Source organism: Dermacentor albipictus, chromosome 8 (genome assembly GCF_038994185.2).
Source record: "Dermacentor albipictus isolate Rhodes 1998 colony chromosome 8, USDA_Dalb.pri_finalv2, whole genome shotgun sequence".
NCBI lineage: Eukaryota > Metazoa > Arthropoda > Arachnida > Ixodida > Ixodidae > Dermacentor > Dermacentor albipictus.
This window is the reverse complement of record NC_091828.1, coordinates 127,746,170-127,767,691: the sequence shown is the minus strand read 5'-3', so window position 1 is coordinate 127,767,691 and position 21,522 is coordinate 127,746,170. Positions and strand designations below refer to the sequence as shown.

The window sequence follows — 21,522 nt, the reverse complement described above, 5'->3', positions numbered from 1 at the left end:
TTGATGAAGCAGTATTTATGAAGATCACTAGAAAATTAATAAATTGTCGTTTACCTATAGGCTAGTATCCAAAGCTCTTACGGAGGTGAATGAATAGAAGCACCTCGGTGTTACAATAGCCAGTAACCTTAGTTGGAACGCGCACATCTCTCATCTTTGCGACTCAGCTTTTAAAAAGCTTTGCTTCCTCAGGCATATATTAAAACACGCACCTTCTGAAACCCGTCTTATCGCCTACACGTCTCTTGTCCGTACTAAATTCGAATACGCAGCTATTGTATGGGATCCCTATACTAACACGAACATCGATGCGCTAGAAATGATACAATGTGAAGCAGTAAGGTTCATCTTTTCTAAATATCGCTCAAGCGATTCCCCAAGTCAGTTAATGGCTTAACACAAAATTCGATCTTTGCAATTAAGAAGAGGAATTCACAGGCTTAAACTCCTCTTCATACTGAGTAACAATAAACTATCTCTTTCTCCCGAACCTTATATAACACCTCTTACTGCCCGCCAAACAAGACATTGCCACGCTGCCTCATTAACGCCTTATAATGGTAGAACCAACGTCCTTATGTATTCCTTTTTCCCTCGCAAAGTAACGGAATGGAACAGCCTACCTTATAGCAAACTTCCCAGCACTGACTCAATAGCGTCTGTTACTATCCAAAATGAGTGCTTGTTGTTACGAAATATTGTTTCAATTTGTATCGGTATGCAATATTTATTGATTTACGCGTTGTAATAATTTCGAATTATACCCTCCTCTTTTTCCCTATTACATTTCCAGTGCTTCGAAATTGTGCTTATGAAAGAGTGTTTCAATTTGTATTTGCCACACTCTGCATTATTCGGCTACCCGGCTTTAACTCAGGAAGAGGACCTTAGTGCTGAAGCAATGAACGACAATCTTATGGGCATCATTAAGGAGTGTGCAATAGAAGTCGGTGGTAACTCCGTTAGACAGGATACCAGTAAGCTATCGCAGGAGACGAAAGATCTGATCAAGAGACGCCAATGTATGAAAGCTTGTAACCCTAGAGCTAGAGTAGAACTGGCAGAACTTTCCAAGTGAATCAACAAGCGTAAGACAGCTGACATAAGGAAGTATAACATAAATAGAATTGAACATGCTCTCAAGAACGGAGGAAACCTAAAAGCAATGAAGAAGAAACTAGAAATAGGCAATAATCAGATGTATGTGTTAAGAGACAAAGTCGGCAATATCATTACTAATATGGATGAGATAGTTCAAGTGGCTGAGGAGTTCTATAGAGATTTATACAGTACCAGTGGGGGACCCACGACGGTAATGGAAGAGAGAATAGTCTAGAGGAATTTGACATCGCACAAGTAACGCCGGAAGAAGTAAAGAAAGCCTTGGGAGCTATGCAAAGAGGGAAGGCAGCTGGGGAGGATCAGGTAACAGCAGTTTTGTTGAAGGATGGTGGGCAGATTGTTCTAGAAAAACTGGCCACCCTGTATACGCAATGCCTCATGCCCTCCAGCGTACCGGCGTCTTGGAAGAACGCCAACACAATCTTAATTCATAAGAAAGGGGACGCCAAAGACTTGAAAAATTATAGACCGATCAGCTTACTGTCCGTTGCCTACAAAGTATTTACTAAGGTAATCGCAAATAGAATCAGGAACACCTTAGACTTCTGTCAAGCAAAGGAGCAGGCAGGATTCCGTAAAGGCTACTCAACAATAGACCGTATTCACACTATCAATCAGGTGATAGAGAAATGTGCGGAATATGACCAACGGTTATATATAGCTTTCATTGATTACGAGAAAGCATTTGATTCAGTTGAAACCTCAGCAGTCATACAGACATTACGGAATCAGGGTTTAGACGATCCGTACATAAAAATACTAAACGATATATATAGCGGCTCCACAGTCGCCGTAGTCCTCCATTAAAAAAAAAAATCCCAATAAAGAAAGGCGTCAGGCAGGGAGATACTATCTCTCCAATGCTATTCACAGCGTGTTTACAGGAGGTATTCAGAGACCTGGATTGGGAAGAAGGGGGGTAAAAGTTAATGGAGAATACCTTAGTAACTTGCGATTCGCTGATGATATTGCCTTGCTTACTATAGTAACCCAGGGGACCAATTGCAATGCATGCTCACAGACCTGGAGGGGCAAAGCAGAAGAGTGGGTCTAAAAATTAATCTGCAGAAAACTAAAGTAATGTTTAACAGTCTCGGAAGAGAACTGCAATTTACATTAGGTAGCGAGGCACTGGGAGTGGTAAGAGAATACATCTACTTTGGATAGGTCGTGACGGCGGATCCGGATCATGATTGAAATAATCGGAAGAATGAGAATGGGCTGGTGTGCGTTTGCCAGGCATTGTCAGATCATGAACAGCAGGTTGCCATTATCCCTCAAGTGAAAAGTTTATAATAGCTGTGTCTTACCAGTACTCACCTACGGGGCAGAAACCTGGAGGCTTACGAAAAGGGTTCTACTCAAATTGAGGACGTCGCAACAAGCTATGGAAGAAAGAATGATGGGTGTAACGTTAAGGAATAAGAAAAGAGCAGATTGGGTGAGGGAACAAACGCGAGTTAATGACATCTTAGTTGAAATCAAGAAAAAGAAATTGGTATGGGCCGGACATGTAATGAGGAGGGAAGATAACCGATGGTCATTAAGGGTTACGGACTGGATTCCAAGGGAAGGGAAGCGTAGCAGGGGGCGGCAGAAAGTTAGGTGGGCGGATGATATTAAGAAGTTTGCAGGGACAACATGGCCACAATTAGTACATGACCGGGGTAGTTGGAGAAGTATGGGAGAGGCCTTTGCCTGCAGTGGGCGTAACCAGGCTGATGATGATGATGATGATGCATTATTTAGGTGCTTTACTCATCATGCATTCCTACTTTTTATTCTTTTTTTTTTTCGGAGCGTTTTTCTACTCCGTCAATCTATATTTTTTGTATGTACCTTTCCCCTCCTGCCCTTGGCCTTCTAAGGCCTGCAGTATTTCCAAATAAATAAAATGAACTCTCTTCTGACGAGTCGGGACGTCAACGCGTTGGAAGCTGGCTTCCGGTTGCGGCTGCTGTGTGCAACATCTCGATTTCCTGGTTCTTATCTCTACGATGAGGTTGCACTGTACGGTGCCTTTTGTCTCGACCTTGCCCAGGTATTATTGCATCCGCTGCCGCCGCATAAATCGCGACGTCCCGGGGTTCCCGCGCAAGTCTCGGCGCGGGCGGCCGTCCGCATTCACGTGCACGCTGCAAACGGGTCGGGATGACTCAGCCCGACTCGACGCTTGTTCAGTCCGACCGGCTAGCTTTTACGTGAACTCGACAGGCATGTTCGAGCCCGACGAGGCGCCTCGACCCGTCTCTGTGGGGTTCGTGTAAACGCCCTGAAGGACGAGAAAAACGTGGCGCCAAGTGGCCTATAGTAGAGATATTGTGCAGCAACAATCATAACTGTTGCTGAATTGTGCCTGGACATTTAATTCAATAAAAAAACATTCTAAACACGCGCTACATTACTTTTAAGGCAAACAATAATTAAATTATCACTTTCACAACAAAAAGTACGGGCACAAGAGTACTCCCTTCAGCCGCCGATGGAGATCGCCGATCTCCTTATAGCAAAAGCTCCATTATGCTCCCTGGGCGGAAGGGCGACCGTGTGACACCGAGTGCATCTCCCTCCAGAGTAAGACGACGGAGTTAGTTTTCGGGTACCCGTATGACAGGGGTATGCCGCATTGAAAAGTTAGACAAGCTTCTGTGCTCCACTGCTGCTGTAATTTAAAAGTTGTGTTGGCGAGTCGACCGAAGCGCAGATTATTGGGTCGTTTTATTGCAGTGCTAGGAGCACCGGAGGCTAGCTTCGACAATACCTCCAGTCGAAGTTTTATTGGCAATAAAACTTCGCCAGAAAGTCCATTTTGCCAAAAATGTTCAAATCGGACAAATAGTTGAAGTTCAGTCGTCATTTCAGACGGTGCATGACGTTGCTAGTAATTCCAACGGAAATGATTAACAGCGCGTATACAGAATACTTTTTATCAAGTTGATCGATTTCTATAGGCGCGGTAACTTTTATTGGGTGCTTTTCATGAGCATCTTTTCTTTCCTATTGCAGACATAAACATTTCAGTAAGTTTAATAAATATAAATAAAATTACTTAGTTTACCAAATCGACAAGGCGTGAATACAAAAATTGTGGATAACGTAAAGAAACGACCGATAACAGTTTTAAAGCAGCCTAGGTCTCGTGTGGGCCTTTTTTCCTACGAAAAAAAAAAAAAAAAGGCACGCGGAAACGCGTCCGGCACCTGAGTGCTTGCAGCGCCCTTAAACGTGAACTTCGTCCAATACAAGCCTATATAACTTATCGCGGAGCTACGCTTCGTTGGCGACCGGTTGTATACATATTTATCTAGTTAATAGCCTCATAAAATTTCTTCGTGAAAGGCTCAGTACAAATTGTAATAAGTTGTAATGTGTCGAAAGCTTTATGAAATTCAATTAACGAGAAAAATGAGAGTAGTAGACGGGCTCAGTTCCTTTTGTTAGAGACAGCCATGTGGAACAGACACTGAAGCCAGAGAACAAAAGGAAATTAAAAGTTATGTCTAAAGTATTGAAATGTATAAACGTAAAAAAAAACTATGCCAGTACTGGCCATGGCTAACTCTCTTATATGCGATAACATGTGATGAGTTGCGCGCAAGAACAGCCGTGTTCCGTACATTGGGTGCACGTTGAGGAAACCCAGGAGGTAAGCATTAATCCGGAGTCCCCCCCATGACGGCGTGCCTCATGTGGCACGTGAGACCCCAGAATTCAGTTGAACGATTGTGGCGTCTCGGCAGCTGCGCGCTGGTGCGCCACGTGCGACCTATAGCTTGCACACTCGTTTATCAATTGTCGTTTCATGATCTCTCACAAACCTGTGATTTCGTGCACATTATGACGCGCTCGCGTGTACGCTTGACACACCTCGAGTTTTCTGTTGGGTATACCTCCAATGTGGGTGAAGTCCGCCTCTAATGATATCGCAATAGTAAGGACAAGCGTTATGGAAGCATATGAAAAGACAACCTGCCGCAGACAACCTGCCGAAACCACATCTACCGCATTGTGCGCGTGCTCTTATCGTCGTCTATTTCTTTCAGGGGATTGTAATTTGCGAACAAGAGCAAACAGGTGTTAAATAATGTCAGGTGTTAGATCTCCTCCCGCTAATTATAGATCGATATCTCTCACCAGCATCTGCTGCAAAATGCTGAAGCACATCATATATAGTCATATGGTTAATTTTCTCGAAACTACCTCATTTTTCACGTCAGCGCAGCATGGTTTCTGGAGAACATATTCGTGCGAAACACAGCTCATCTTGTTTACGCGCAAGTTACAATGCATTCTAGATCAATCCTCCTTTGCCGACTGCATTTTCCTAGATTTCTCTAAAGCATTTGATAAGGTATGTCTCGAGCTATTACTATACAAACTAAACATTCTTAATCTTGACTGTAACCTCTCAAAATGGATAAAATGTTTTCTAACCAATCGTTTTCAATTCGTCAGTACTAACGACCATAACTCTTCTTTCACTAAAGTATGTTCAGGTGTACCACAAGGTTCCGTACTAGGTCCTGTTTTATTTCTCATCTATATTAACGACTTTCCATTCGAAATATCCTCAAATATTCACCTTTATGCCGATGATTGCGCTGTTTTTCGCAAAATAAGTAACTCCGATGACATAACTGCACTGCAGGCCGATCTAAACATTATTTCTAGCTGGTGTATGAAATGGCTAATGGAACTTAATATTAATAAACTCAAAGTAATATCTCGAGCGGCTTATGCCTTACCTAAGTAGTACCTGGATAACATTGCCCTTGAATCCGTTGACAACTATAACTACGTTGGAGTTCATATTACGACTAACCTGTCAATGGCTGTCCATACTAATTACATAATTAACAATGCTAACCGGACGTTAGGTTATTTGCACCGAAATTTTCATTCCGCTCCGCCAACTTTAAAACTACTGCTGTATGCGACATTAATACGCCCAAAATTAGAATATATATGCATCGGCTGTTTGGGATTCATGCCAAGTTAACCTAATTAATTCTCTTCAACTTGTTCAAAATAATTCGGTTCGTTTCATTCTTTCTATCTATAATAGAACTGAAAGCATAAGCACTGTGAAAAGTAGCCTCAACTTACCGCCATTGGCTTCTTGTCGAACAATATCTCGACTAGCTCTGTTTCATAAATTATACTATCAGCCTGTGCTACGATATGATTTAATTACGCCACTAATGTATGTTTCTCATCGTATTGACTATTCCCTCAAAGTAGGGTTTGTATTGTGCCATACCAAAAGTTTTTTTCAGTCATTTCTTCCGCGAACATCTCTGGAATGGAACCACCTTCCTTCGGACATCGTAACTATTACCAGCGCCCTTCCATTTTTTTTTCTGGTCACGAAACTGCCGCCTCAGTTTCATATAGAGCCAGCGCCCGCCGCTAGAGGCGCAACCGTGCATGAGAGGGCATGCGAACGCCGCTACCGCTGTGGTTGTGTGTGGGACAGCCTCGGTATTCTAGCTTTCTCGACTTCCTCAACCGTCGCTTTAGTTTCACGTAACTATTTTTAACATTGAATATGCTTAAATTACTGCCTGAGCGCGTCTTCTGCCATGATATGAGCGCCCGGGACGAAAAAAAGCCGCTCATAACATGGAGCTTGAGGCGGTCTCAGACCAAAAAAAAAAAAAAATGTTTTAAATCTGGGATTTTAAGAGCCCGAACCACGACACAATAATGAGGCACGCCGTAGTGGGGGACTTAAGATTAATTTTGACCACCTGGGATCCTTTAAAATGCAACTAAATTTAAATAAACGTAAATAAATGTCTGAATGAGATTTAGGTAGGATTAATGCAAGACAAACTTCGCTACTATAAATGTCTTTAAAATGCACCTTAATTTAAATTAACGGGTGTTTTGCATTTCGCCCCCGTCGAAATGCGTCCGCTGTACACGGCCGGGAGGTCTCGGTCCAGATTTCTTCATCATCGCCGTTCGCCTCAACACTTCGGTGGGCTCCGCTTTTTAATATTTGCGTCAAGTTAAACACCGCGCATTAGCAACAAAGCGCCAGTGGTCCCACTTATCACCAGATGCAAACATATGGGCTGTTGCATCCCTGCTTACACGTAAGCAAGCGCCAACTCTCCGTTGCGCATAGCGCCAGATTGTTCGCCGAGCACAGCTGTTCGCTTTCTATTAAACTGTGGCAGAGAAGGACTCTGACTGTGGGCAGTATCTTATAAGGAGATCAAAAGAATGAAATTGTTATTGCAAAGGGCTGCTACCGTAGAATACTTAATGACAAAGAAAAGGAAATTGAGCTGCTCCGTGCGCTTAAGATTTCTCTGCGAAGCGATGCTATTTGTGAATGAGATTTAGGTAGGATTAATGCAAGACAAACTTCGCTACTTAATGTCTTCGGTGCGGCTTTTAGCAACGGATTAAGGCGAACGTGAAGTGTTAGGACCTGCACAATTGAAACTAGCTGTATTGTAATTAGGCAATTGCCTTAGCAAGCAGTCGTTTAGAAGCGTCAGTAAGCCCAGCACTTATTCACGCTGCTCGTGGTTCCGACGCATAAACGACGAGACTAGGTATTTTTGTTCTTAATGCGCAACTATTTACAACGTGTTAAAAGCTTTATAATTCGATTAAGAAAAGAAATACCTAGAACGTGTTGGTGCAAAAAACAACATACGAGCACGATCATTTATTTATCATGTAAAATAAGCGGAGCGAAATACAGACAGCACAGAGGCCTCCGGTCACGAATGGTCCACCATTCACAATGCAAGAAGTTTGTTAAAAGCATGACACTGATATAATAAGCATAAAGGAATAACATCAAACGTGAGATATGTGCATTGGAGGGCAGGAAACAAACACCAGGAAACGAATGGCAATAAATACAGAATACATAATCGATTGTTTCTATAAACAAGAAAGTGCAAAGCATAAGCATTTCATAACACATGGCAAAACAACTCAAACGAACAGAAGTAGCCACATCACAAATACAGCAATTTTTTTAAATGGCTTGTTAGAGATACCATCATTCTTCTTCTTCAGTTGTTACTTGCAACACGTGTTCGGCATCGTTGTCCCACCCCGCCACTTCAACTAAACAACCCAGCACTCGAAAAATAGCGCAGCACATGCACAAAACGCACCCGATCACTCAGCTCGCCTCGCACTGCACACGCGTTTCGGTACGCGAACGATGCCCTCTGTGGCACAGTGGCGCCGCGTCGCGGCACCTTTGGGCAGCATATGAACCTCTCCCATAGCGTGACGGCGGAGTTTCGTGACCAGAAAAACATGGAAGTACTCTGCTATTACTGATAACAATGCCTTTAAACTAGCACTAGCGAATATTGTATAAGTTGCAGCTATCTTGTACTTGCCAAAGATTATTACTGTCTAGTTTTCCTAATCTGACTTTATGTTCATTTCACTTGCACCTTAGCTATAACATTGTGTAATATCAGCAATGATTATTTCTTCTTTTTATTGTAACATATTGCATTCTTGTAACTTTTTCACTTTTCATATCACTTCCCTCTGCAATGCCCCCTGGCCTTGAGGGTAATATAAATAAATAAATAAATAAATAAATAAATAAATAAATAAATAAATCATGTGAAATCTAACGCTAAAATTCAGCAAGCTGCTTAATACTTGAGTATCCATTTTTGAGATGAGATCTCTTCTGAAGGCGCGAAGAAGCCGACTAAATAAACGTTCTTGACCATATTGATGTAAAAATATGTTCAGACAACTTGCCGCAAACTGCATGCTTTTAACTGGGTTTGCCTGCACGTTGTCAACGAAGCTTTTTGTCCCCGTGGTGTATGTACGGCCGAACTACGTTTGCGACCAGCCACGAGAATCAGTTGCTGTACTAAATGTGATTGCCAATGTAATTCGCAAACGTTTTGCTGTAATACTCTAACGGTAAGTGTTAGACACGCTATGAAAGAATACTAACGAAATATTCTTTGAAAGTGTCTGCTTTTTGTAATCTGTAGTTAATTTTATCACCTGTACGGTCAAGGCATGCACGCCCATGGGGTCTTTCCTGTACTTTTTATCTCCAAAACTTTTTTTGGGTAATTCCTTTCGGTTAACGTAGAGGTCGGCGAATATCAACTTTTCAAAGCGAAGCTTTGCGGATTTCGCCGGGCTTTAATTACCATGGGTACTGCGTGGCTGTTCTCTAGTCGAATAGGCCAACCAGTCGCAGCGGAAGACGTGCGTCGTTGGGTTCCTTTCACCACCACCAGATGGCGCTCGCCTTCGCGCATCCGCGTATTTTATGCGGACGACGTTGTATTACCAGCTAACAAGCAAAGTGATTTCCGACCTCTGGCTAATATATGTCTGCATAGGAAGGCGAGAACTTAGGTTTGAAATTTAGCGTTGCAAAATCGGGTGTTGTGGTATTCAGTGAAAACAGTGAAATGACAGTGGTAATACAAGGCCAGGAAATACCTCGGGTACAAGAACATAAATATATTGGTATATGGGTAAACGAAGGCAATAGGTATAAGGAAACACAGGAAAAGAACAATAACAGCAAAGGGGAAGGGAAATCAGTCCGCAATGGAACACGGAGCGCTATGGCGATACAATAGGTACGAGATGCGCCGGGGTATGTGGAAAGGTGTAATGGTTCCAGGACTTACTTTTGGAAATGCGGTTGTTTGCTTTAAATCAGGGGTACAATCAGGACTCGGTGGGAACCAAAGGTCAGTGGGACGCCTCGCATCGGGCGCTCACGGGAATACTACAAATGAAGCTGTGCAGGGTGATATGGGCTGGACTAGTTTTGAAGTGAGGGAAGCTCACAGTAAAATTTATTATGAAGAACGACTGAGGAATATGGAAGAAAGCAAATGGGCTGGGAGAGTGTTCAGGTATTTGTACAGGAATAATATTGATTCACAGTGGAGGAAAATAACTAGGAAGCTTATTAGCAAGTATGCGGCCTGTAGGGTGAGCAACAGAGCAACAAACAGCGTCAAGCGGAATGTCAGAGAGGCTGAAATAATGTCATGTGCGGCGGCAATGGGGGAAAAAAAAAACCTGCCATGAGGAACTACTTCAGAGGAAAAACGAAATCGGGAAAGAAACAATTTATGATAACTCAAAGGGAAGCTCCTTACTTCTCGAAGCGAGGTCGGGAAGCCTTAGAATTTTATATATAACGTAGTTATAAAGCGAGGTATAAGAAGGAAGAAGCATGTGCTTGCTGCGGTAAAGCTAGGGAAACGATGGAACATGTTTTATTATAATGTGAAGATATCTACCCGGCTGTTGGTTCAGGCTTCTCTAGCCTCCTTGCTGCCCTTAGGTTCAGCGATAGCAGGGGAAAAGTAAACATGTCCGCAATAAAGATGAGTAAGAGGCGATTGGAGGTTTGTTGGCAGAAAAGTAGGGAAACCACAAGCAACGGAGGCGTACAAAAACAGTGCGAGAAGGAAAGGGGTTAACTGAGGGGCCCGATTTTTATTGATCGTATCATGAGAAGCCAACAAACAAAAACACCAAGGACGACATACGTGTACTTATTAATTGAATTACAGAAATAATTAATGGCAATGAAAGTGGATGAAAAAACAACTTGCCGCTGTTGGGGAATGATCCCACGCCTTCGCATTACGCGTGAGATGCTCTAACGAATTGAGCTACCGCGGCGCCGTTTCCCCATCCACTTTCTTGGGTATATATGTGTTACTACTAGAACTAACCCTGGGAGTGTTAGCCAGCGCCACCACTCACAAACCTTGGCGGCAGATGTGGAACATCCTTTCTGCCGCAGGTGTCACGAGTACATGATATTTAATATTCACCCACCCCTAAAACTTAACATTCAGCTGAAAAAAAAGAATGAACTTTTAATTTTTATAGCAGCTTTGACAACCATATTTAGCATTTCGTAGTTCTTGCTGGTTAGGTAGAGTACAGTTATTAAACAATTTTAATGAACGCCTAATTTTTTTTACCAGCCATTTATTTGTTTCTTAGTTTGAGATTCTCTACCACACAGAATGCTCAACTGTTTCAAATAACCGATTCTCACACACACACTGCCGCGTCTTCCTTCGGCTTTACCGGGCGGCGTCTTCCGCATCCTAGGAACGCAACTCGCTATGGATCATTGCGTGACCTGGTGCCCGGCGCAGACAGGGATAGCGGGGAACGAACGGGCGTACCGCTTGGCTCGAGGCACGACATGCAGAGCCGCGGGCCGCACCGCCCAAGAGAACACCTCGACACCCGGTGCGCTAAAAAAAAATCCTCGAATTACGACTACGTATGCAAACCAAAGCCCCTTCCCACTTAGACCTAAGCAGGAGGCAAGCACACGACTGGCGCCGCCTCCAAACAAACACTTTCCCGCATTTATACAGGCTGCACAAAATGCACCCAGGCAAATACAGCAACAAGTGCCCGTGGTGCCAAGAAACACCGACATGGGAACACACAACATTCCACTGCACGTTACGCCTGGCGGCTGCCATCTCGTCGCTCTTAGACAACACTCACCATAACTGGTCGTGGGAGGCGCGACTCGCGGCAGTGGAATTGGGAAGCCAGCTGGCGACCCTTGACCAGGCCCGGCGAGCCGCTGTAACCAGTGGGGCCCTGGAAGACGGGCTCCACCCACCATAACCAAACAGCCTCTACTACAATAAACCCTTATTTTCTCTCTCTCTCTCTCTCTCTCTCACACACACACACACACACACACACACACACACACACACACACATACGCGCACGCACACATACACGCACGCACACACGCACACGCACACAAGCAGACCGCAATGTCAAAGAACAACCTGTACGTCATTATGATAACGTAATGATTGCAGGTACTATTTATGCAGAGACATATAGTCTCATTAATATTTTTGGTCGAAGTTTGTCACCGTAATTTGCACTCCTGATATGGTTAGTTATGCCGCAACGCCGCTATGGTCACGTACCTGAGCTAGCGAACAATGTGGATGCAATGTTCGGGTCATGGCATAGAAATAAGTCCAAGGTGGATATTACATATATCGCAATATATTTTAAATACTGGTAAAATCGAGATAAAGACTCAGTAATTCACTAAACATGGTGTGAGCCTGCTGTCTAGCTGTTTGGTCTGTACGTTCTCGACAGTCCGATCGAAGTCTGCATGGTTAAAATCCCCGCTCACGTAGCCTGTACCATCTCAGAAAGCAATGCTGTGAGTGTCACGGCTGTCATGGCTCTCCGGCGGATGATTAAAAAAAAAATACCAATGGCAGGAGTACTTTCTCTGGACAGGTAAACACGACTTCACATTTCATCCAGTCTTCGTGCAATGCACCGCGTGTACTCAAAGGGGGCAGCATAGCACGGACTATGCTCTCCATATAACACTTACCTCTCTTGGCTATCAGTAGAGCAGCGCAAAATTGGATGGACGAGCTTCGCTTATTGACTCGACGCGATCGGATCGAGTCAGAAGTCGAACTGACCGTCGCGACCCGACCGCGTTTACATGCAATCTTCTCAAGCGGATTCACCGAACATGTCTCCTTCACTCGCTCTTCTCGACGCGCTAGCGATTACACGAAACCGATGACCGGATTTCGGCCCGACAATCCAACTACGATAATCCAGTTCTTTTTTGTTTCACGTTGCTCCAATTTTCTCATTGACACTTTTCATCTGATAATTGAGAAGTTGATTAATTAATGTTAATGATCTAATTAGGCGGAATGTAAAAAATTATCTGAGTATCTCCAAGCGACGGCAAACAACATTACCTTGATTCTGTCCAGCTACGGGCATTTGCGCAGTTTTAAATCTTGGTGCGTGATTGTTGGGACACCCTGTATAGCTTTGCAAAACATTTGCATTCAGTCCTATGAGTATATGCAGTATTTATATTTGATTTGTTCACAAATCCTACCGTTGTGCTTGCCCTTCCTGCTGTGACTCCATGAGGTATCGACAATATGTTTAAGTAAATAACTAAATTTCACCAGAAAAAAAAAAAGGACATGACGACAAATTGGCTGAATATGGGGGATGTGGTAGAGCAGAAATTTGGTGTTTGGCCTGATATTCTTGCAATGAAACTGAAGTGTGAAGCATCGCGTTGTCGTTCAACAAGAACCAAATGTTTGTCTGGTTTCTTTGTGTTAGTGTGTCAGTGCGCGAATGGCAATTGTAGTTTACTTTGAGGGTCTTACTGGTGCCACCTTCTTTTATCTCCGGGAATGGTGCATAACACAAATGTGGGCTGACTCTAGCCCTTTCTAAAAGTTCAACAGCAAATGTTTATTTGGCTTCTTTGTGTTAGTCCTTCACTGTGCGAACTGCACTTGTAGCTTCGTTTGAGGCCAAAACACGTTGTCGGGCTGGTTGGTTAGAATCCGTGATAAAATGTGTAAGCGCGACTGAACGAGGACGTTTATATTTATCGGTTTGTGCGTAAATAAAAATCTATAGCTGAAAGTAGCGCTGTCTCTGTGTCTCTATTTCATTCTACGTCTTCGTTCGGGCGCGCTTACATTCTATCATGGATTCGTTTGAGGGTCTTTCTGGTAGCACAAGCTTTCATCTCCGGCACTCATGCGCAACACAATTTGATATTACTTCTGGTCCTTTACAGAAAAGTTCAATAGCAAATGTTTGTGTGGTTTTTTGTGTTAGTATCAGTGCGCGAATGGAACTTGTAGCTGCATTTGGGGGTCTTACTGCACCTGTTTTCATCTCTGGCTGTGGTGCATAACACCAATGTGGGATGATTCTGGCTATTTCCAAAAGTTCAGCAGCAAATGCTTGTCTGGCTTCTGTGTGTGCGTATCAGTCCTCGAAATGCACTTGTAGCTTCGTTTGAGTGTCTTACTGTTAGCACGAGCTTTCATCTCTGGCAATGATGCATAACGCACATTTTGTATTACTGGCCCTTTCCAAAAGCTCAGTTTCAAATGTTGGTTTGGCTTCTTTGTGTTAGTATCAGTGCGCGAAAGCCACTGTAGCTTCGTTTGAGGATCTCACTGGTAGCTCCTGCTTTCATCTCCTTCGATGATGCATAACACAAATGTGAGATGACTGGCACTCTCCAAATGTTCAGGAGGAAATGTGTGTCTAGTGTCTTTCTGCTAGTCAGTTTGCGAATGAAACTTGTAGCTTCCTTTAAGGGTCTTAGTGGTAGCAAAAGCTTTCATCTCTCGCAGTGATGCATAACACAAATGTGTGATTAGTTGTGGCCCATTCCAAAAATTCAGCAGTATATGTTTGTGTAATTTCTTTGTATTAGTCTGTCAGTGAGCGAACGGCACGCATAGCTTCGTTCGAGGGTCTTACTGGTATCACCTGCTTTCATCTCCGGCGTGCTTCAAGAGCTAACGGCAAAAGCAGCCTCAGAGAGCACTCGGAGGCAGAGAAAGAAATTCAAGGTAGCGTCAAGCTTCTAAAGTTATGCAAAGCAAGAACGTCCATCAAAGGGAATGCTCTATTCCGACCTCAAGTGAGGCTTTACAATAGCCAGTTAAGAATGGCGTGATAAAAGTTTAAGAAAACTTCTACTAGCTGGAAGTGCCCTCCTTTCGTTTTTGTCTCGCTCTCCGGCAGTGATGCATAACACAAATGTGGGATCGCTTCAGGCCATTTCCAAAGTTCAGCAGCAAATGCTCATCTGGTTTCTTTGTTGGTTTGTCATTGTACGAATGACACTGTCGCTTCATTTGAGGGTCTAATTGGTAGCACCAGCTTTCATCTCCTAGGGATGCATAACACAAATGTGGGGTTACTTCCAATAGTTCAGCAGCAAAAGTTTGTCTGTTTTTGTGTCTGTGTGTTGGTTTGTCGTTGTACGAATGACACTTTGTCACTTTATTTGGGGGTACAGCTGGTAACACCCGCTTTCATCTTTGGCAGTGATGCTTAATACGAATGAGGGATAACTTCTTGTCCTTTCCAAAAGTTCCGCAGTAAGTGTGTGTGTGTGAATGGCGCTTTGTCGCTTTGTTTGAGGGTGTGATTTGTAGCACCTGCAGCTTTCATATCCACAGATGCGTAACACAAATGTCGGATTACTTCCAAAAGTTCAGGAGAAAAAGTTCGTCTGATTTCTCTCTGTTTGGAAGTCTGCGAGGGATACTTTTTACTTTCAGTTTTGTTTTTGTACAGTAAAAGCTCGTTAATGCGAACCGCAAGGGGAAGCCGCTTCAGTTCGAATTAACGAAAGTTCGAACTAACGAAAGTGAAGGAGAGCAACAGTACACTGCGATTTGGAAGCAGTAAGGCGTGTCAGAAATTTGGCGTGTTAGAAAGTGATGGCTCTGGGTCCGAAAGTCGAAGCTCTGGGTCCGACTGTGCCACACCACCGGTGTCCACCGAAACGAACGTTAACCGAGGCTTAACACCATCACAATGAATCGCGACGGCCGATACCTCCTAAGCTGAAAACAGAGGTGCACAACCGACGAAGAGTGCCAAGACAAACACGCTGAACATGTGAAGGTGGCGAAGGCCCTGATTCGTTGGTTCTTGATTGCAAGCGCAGCTGCGACGTACTTGATTCGCTGTGTTTTGGCGCTTGCCGTGCCATCTCCGCACAGCATTAGCAGCTGTACAAGATTTGCAAAGCCTCCGAGATTCACAACGGGCAAGAAGTCTCGGGGGTTACGTAGAACGCAGAGGCGGCAGCCGCCGCTGCCTTCTGGCTCACCCCGCGTCGGTTAGATTTTTTCCGATTTTGCCTTCTCTCGCCATTCTCTCCGTTTCGGAGGCAATACAGCCTTGTGTGTAGGCAGTAGGCGCGTTTCTCTGGCCGTGTGCCAGGCGATCGTAGTTCGAATTATCCGTGAGGGAACCTTCTCGCGTTCGAATTAACGGACTTCTTTATACATAGACTTCTGTGGAGCTTGGCCGGACCAAATCGTACAGTTCGAATTATCCATAAATTCGAATTATTGAAGTTCGAATTAACGAGCTTTCACTGTAAATTGTTGCGTCATGCGCACTGTAACAGTTTCGCATATTCCACATTTGCAGCGGTATTTGTAGTTCACGGACGGCCGACTATGGGGATCGTCTTGCACCAATTTCTGTGCCCCCCCCCCCCCCCTCCAATAGTTGTGGCACTATTCGAAGACGGCTTCTCAATAATTCTTTGTCAGCAGCTATTTCAGGAATCGCGTTCTACTAGGTGTTTTTCCGCCTAACGCAGAAGTTGACTATTTTCTCAGGATTTGTGCCCATCACGTCACTCGCGACTATGCTGGCTTCACGTTAAAAGCTTAACTTTATCTGTTCACTTCGTTTCATGGACGTTTTCTGTAAAGTCGTCAATTGACACCGCCAGGGCCGAAAGGTAAGTACGCTCTGTTATAGCTCAGTGCTGTATGTTCAACTAAACGCGGCAACAAGCCGAACAGTTGGTTGCGAAAGACTGCTATGTCGCCTAGTGACTTTACATGAAAACTCTTTCAAGGTTATGTCTACTTTGAACACTTGTAAAGCAACTGGATGAAATTCATTTATTCAGTTTGGATGTTACAAAAAAATTATTTCTAGAACTTTTTGGTACCTGGTATGTAAGTTTTCTCAGGCTTGTTACGACATCCAACCGGTGCCAGCAGTGTTACGAACTTTCACCGCTGCACCCCGATTACGGCTTTGTGGTCCCGTAGCGCTCGTCACCCGTTTCGTGACAGAGCGTTGGTAGCGAAGACTCCGAGCCTGGCGTCGATGAGAATAACAAAAGGGACTTTATACATTATATACAGGTTATCATACAGGACATGAACGGGTCGGCACTGGGGCCGAGTGCTCACAACAAACGCGACTGTTCTCGCACGACGACGTCCGGCGAAAACGCGTGACACATCTCACCCCAGTCGGGAGCGACACTCTCTCCCGGTGGGACGGCGGATCCTGTTTTTCAGGCAGCGCGACGCTGCTTTTATAATCCCCGAGGAACCATTGTCACTCAAACGGCCCAATACAAAGTCAGCACACGACGGTCGTCCGAGGGGTCCAACCAGCGACCGCGCTGGCCACCCGGTTCAAAGTTCGCGCGCGCGGAGACCTCCAGGCAAAGGGAGGTGCGGCGCCGGGCTGTCTGGCACACGCCGACACGTCCAAACATGCGGCTAGCCGAAACTTCTCCCGCAGGACCCCGCTGCCTGACGGCTCAGCATCTTGACTTGTGAAGGGAGAATTAGGGCGCTCGCAGGATAGATTCCGCATCTTGCAGATTCGGAATCCGGGCTTGTGGTAATGGCACAACAGGCTATACTGTTTCTTTTCCTGAATATGTTAGAATATGAAAGTGCCAGATGTGTTTATATTGTTTGTAACCTGCCTTTCATCAAAATTAAAAAAAAAATGTACAAGTTGGAGCTGCGAGAAATACCCTTATTTTTTTCTTTATTTTTACAGTTCCAAGTAACATGTGATGGCTCTGATATCGTTGCAGGTTTTCTGCAATTCAAATGCATGTCCGTATGTTCACAAAATATACCCTTAACTGCACGGCCTATCGTATGTCCCTGTATCGGTGATACGCGATAACTGTCGCTGATAAAATCCGAGCCATGTATTTCATTGAAAATTTCAGGTTTGTTTGGGCATATCTGGCCCAAGCGAAGGTTTGCGTAATTTGCAGTAACATGTTAGGAAGCGCGCGTGATTTGTGTCGGATGCACACAACAGTGACCGCCGAGTGTCGACAGACAGCGGCCCAGCAGCGGCCTGCGTCGACCGTCAGTGAAATTTGCGCGCCTCAGCACACCTGCTCAGTCAGTGGCTGGATCGTCAGCGAACATGCACGATGGTGCACAACTGCAGTTTTAATGCGGATGAAGTTAGCGCTATTGATAAGCGGCCAATATTTTCTTGCATTGTGCGTTGTTCTTTAGTGAGGTTGGGATACACAGCGTGTCATCTTCACAATTGACCACTTGCAGAAGTCGGAGCGCCACCTAGCATGAAAAACGGGAAGCTTGCGCCTCGCCGCTTGGTTGGAAAACATCCCGGCTCCAGCCTTGCTTTGGTACGGCGGCATCGAGTGGCGACGTTGTGTTTGCAGAGCTTCTTACACGTTTTGTGAAAGCGTCGACGTTCTTTGGTAGTTGCCATATATGACCTGCCTTAAATATGATTGAAGAGGACTTCATTCTCTTGCCGTTTTTGCAAATGGGACGGACAGCTGACTTCTCAGAGCGCTAGATAATGAGCGACAATGCGTGGGGTTATCTTCATGCCAACACTTCGTCCGTTTGTCAAGCACACCGCCGATGGGCTTTAAAGAAAGAGGGTTAAGTTAAGCACATAAAACTTAACGTAAACACCGTGGACCTTCCACTTGGCCTCATAGGAGCTACGTACACACCATCCATGAAGTCGGGCATCTACGTGGTTACAGCATGGTTCACAAAAGCCATTGGCGACACTGCCGGAGAGCACTGTGAATGTGTGACCGGATGAGTGCTTTATGCCTGTCGCATTCCCCGAACTCTCGCATGGAACAACAGATGTACACGTTCTAGCTTGCAAATTTGATATTCATCTCGTGCTGTTTCGCCAAACTGCTGTGTTGCATGCTTGTGGTTTACGAAGGCGTATCCCAAATTTCGCATTTTTGTGAGCGCTAAGGCCTCAAAGCTTACGCCAACCTATTTTATTATACGTTATATTAGCTTAAATATGGGCAGCGCGTGCGTCCGCAGGCCAGTACGCTCCCGCTCACTCGCGAATACCACCAAGGCAAATAGTTTGACGAATTGGTTCGAAGTCATGTTGGAAGAGAGCGCAACACAACTGACATGTACGGAAAAAAAAGAAGACGAGCGCAGACTCACAAATGACATGACGTACATAGACTGGCCGCATCTGTTTGCGCTGTTCTTCACAAATCGCTTAATCGTACTCGCATCTACTCAGGGTCACTCAGTGACGAGCGCGAAGGAAAACTGCATTCTTTATATTTTACAGCCTCAGCGAGCCCTGCCAGCACGTCGCTGGCCTTCTGTTCAGCGTTGCAGAACTGGCAGAAGATGACAAGGGAATAGAAGTTGCCTGCATAAGCCACAGATCCTAGAATGCACTGTTAGCTGCCACGGCGTGCCGTCCGGGTTCGACCGCTTCACCGCTGCCGTCCGCAAACTTCTCCACATTAACCTTCGCGGGCGGAAATCTGAAGAAATTACTATTTCCATTTTCATAATAATAGCTCGTGCAGCCGAAAGCGACTCAGTTGGGCGGCATGTCACGCCCGAGCAGAGCAGTTTGCTTTCCAACCACGGAGACGGCGCTCACGAAGCGCCGCCTCGCGGCCGGTTTTTGCGCATGCGCAGTCGTACTTCTGCAAGTGGTCAATTTGAACCAGCTAGCGACGCGTTAAATCCAGGCAGGCAGTTTGCTAAAGATCCGCCATGGGCACATGTATTTGGATGAAAGCGTCTACATATCAGCATAGTCATCCGATATCCGCTAAAAATTTCTACAAAAAGCGCATGTTTGTTTCTAAATGAGCCCTATAATTCTGGGCGGAATGAAAGAAGGCACGTCTGGTCGTAGTGCATTCCGCATCTTCGTTTTACAGGACCGCCGCTCACAACTGACATTTATTGAAACCAAGAAGTTATAGATACCCAGGTTGTCAGACATACGCACAGTGAAGATGAACTAGATGCAACACTGAAGCTTGTATGTCGGATTCCGCTGATTCCTCACTGATCGAGCTTCACTTTTTCTAAGGAAAGTTGATGTGTTAATAATACGCGTGCAACCATACCGCCGTTACAGTGGTGACGCCTCAGTTTTCCTTAGAGAAAGTATGAGATGCTTGATAAGCGATTCATTCACTGATTGCATCTGCTTCGTCTTTAGCTTGTGCATGTCTGACAACCTGGAGTAAGGTGTATAACGCCGTGATGGTTTCAATAAACATCTGCCGTGAGCGACCACCGGCCCTGCCCGTCAGAAAAGTTTGGACCTTTTCGGGCGTATCTTGTTCCCACACCTGATAAACGTCTGCCTTGCTTCGTTTCCTCTCGTGAAAGCCGCGCTCGCTGCTTTCCTGTCGGGAATCGCTGGTATCGCGCGTGTCGTTCGGGGCCTGGAAGTACCAAGCGCGCAGCCTTACAGAAAGGGAAAAAGGCACGCGAGATAAGATAGATTACGAATATTGCCTAGGGACAAGATAAGCCTCAAATGGCGCAAACACGTCCTCGTAGTAAAGTTTTACATCTTCCAAGCAAACTCGCTCGACAACGCACGTCCCCGCCTTGGTTACGTCGCGGACTCGAACGGCGCGTCTTTGTTTTTTCGGTCTCCGCTTGGGCCACTGTCAGCTGTTTTCACGCCGCGCCACCTGGCGGCAGCCGTTTTCACCCGCTACGTGACGCGGCGGCGGCACGGCTGCGGCCGCCGTGACCTGGTTTCGCGCCGGTTTTCCTTTTGCCGTGACTACTACGGCCCATTCGGTGCGAGTCGCTGACGCCGTGCGGGTTCCCTCGACTAGCGGGCACAGGTGAGTAGTGTTGCGTGAACCCTCGTTTCGTCGCTCTCCGATGGCGGCGCTGCATGCGCGCGCGCGCGCGCTGTTGACGTTTCGCGCGAATGAAGTTGCGGCTGCGCCCCAAAGAGGCCATGTTTTGGGCGTGCGCCGATGCGACGTGTGCGCGTCTCGTATAGATTTAGCGTAGCTACTATCTGATAACGAGTGTGGCATGATCGTTTTCCGCCCGAAGAAAACGTTCCATTGGTCAAAGGGCAAGGGCCTTAACTTATTTTGCGACGCGAGGAACGTTAGTCGCTGCCCTGCGGAGCAGTGTGTTAGTTTGGACGCGTCTTCAAGCTGTGCAGCAGCTTCATACGTCCACGCCTTCTTCGGCGCAACCTGCCGTCATCATTGCGCGTGATTAACGGCCACTGGTGGTGCTCGGCACAGAGAGAGCATTGGTGTCAGCGGACCTGGTTGGCGGCTAACGACCCGCCGCTGGACCTCTTTTCTGGGAGCAGCCGTTTTTCCCGACGTCAGTCAGCGACGGTGGGCGTCTTCGCCGTGGCTGCCTAGGCTGCGTGCGTTCGCAGGTTTTCCTTTTAATAGCGTGCCTTTCTTGCAGTGCCGTTCTTCCCAAAATATTTCAGAGGGCAAAGAAATTGCCATCGCGTGAGGCCGTTTTCCGAGTTAACAGATTTCAGGAAGATGAAGTACCACGTGAAGTAAGAGTATTACAAGTGGTTGCGTGTTGCCCTAGAAAAGTATGTTTATGTGAAACCTGCGAAGAGCCTGCTTTATATGTAATGGCTCGGTAGAAAGTTGTGCAGTTTACCGCTTCTGATGTATCCTGTTAGAAAAAGACACTTTTGCATATACTGGAGGGAAAGGAAACGAAAATTAAAAAAAAAAATGAAAAGCGAG

General features: G+C 45.5%; 1 protein-coding gene across 6 annotated transcripts in view; it reads left to right on the top strand.

The window, feature by feature from the left end:
• Positions 1-21,522, top strand: part of MICAL-like (protein) — an 80,950-nt gene that overhangs the window by 16,576 nt on the left and 42,852 nt on the right. Inside the window, exon 1 of one of the 6 annotated variants that reach the window (XM_065452658.2) lies at positions 20,375-20,628. The exons of 2 other annotated variants lie outside the window; for them this stretch is intronic. The gene's annotated coding sequence lies outside the window, so the exon portion shown is untranslated. Of the gene's footprint in view, positions 1-20,374; positions 20,629-20,728; positions 21,180-21,522 lie in introns of those variants that run through there. 3 more of the 6 variants (XM_065452654.2, XM_065452656.2, XM_065452653.2) reach the window with 3 other exon arrangements.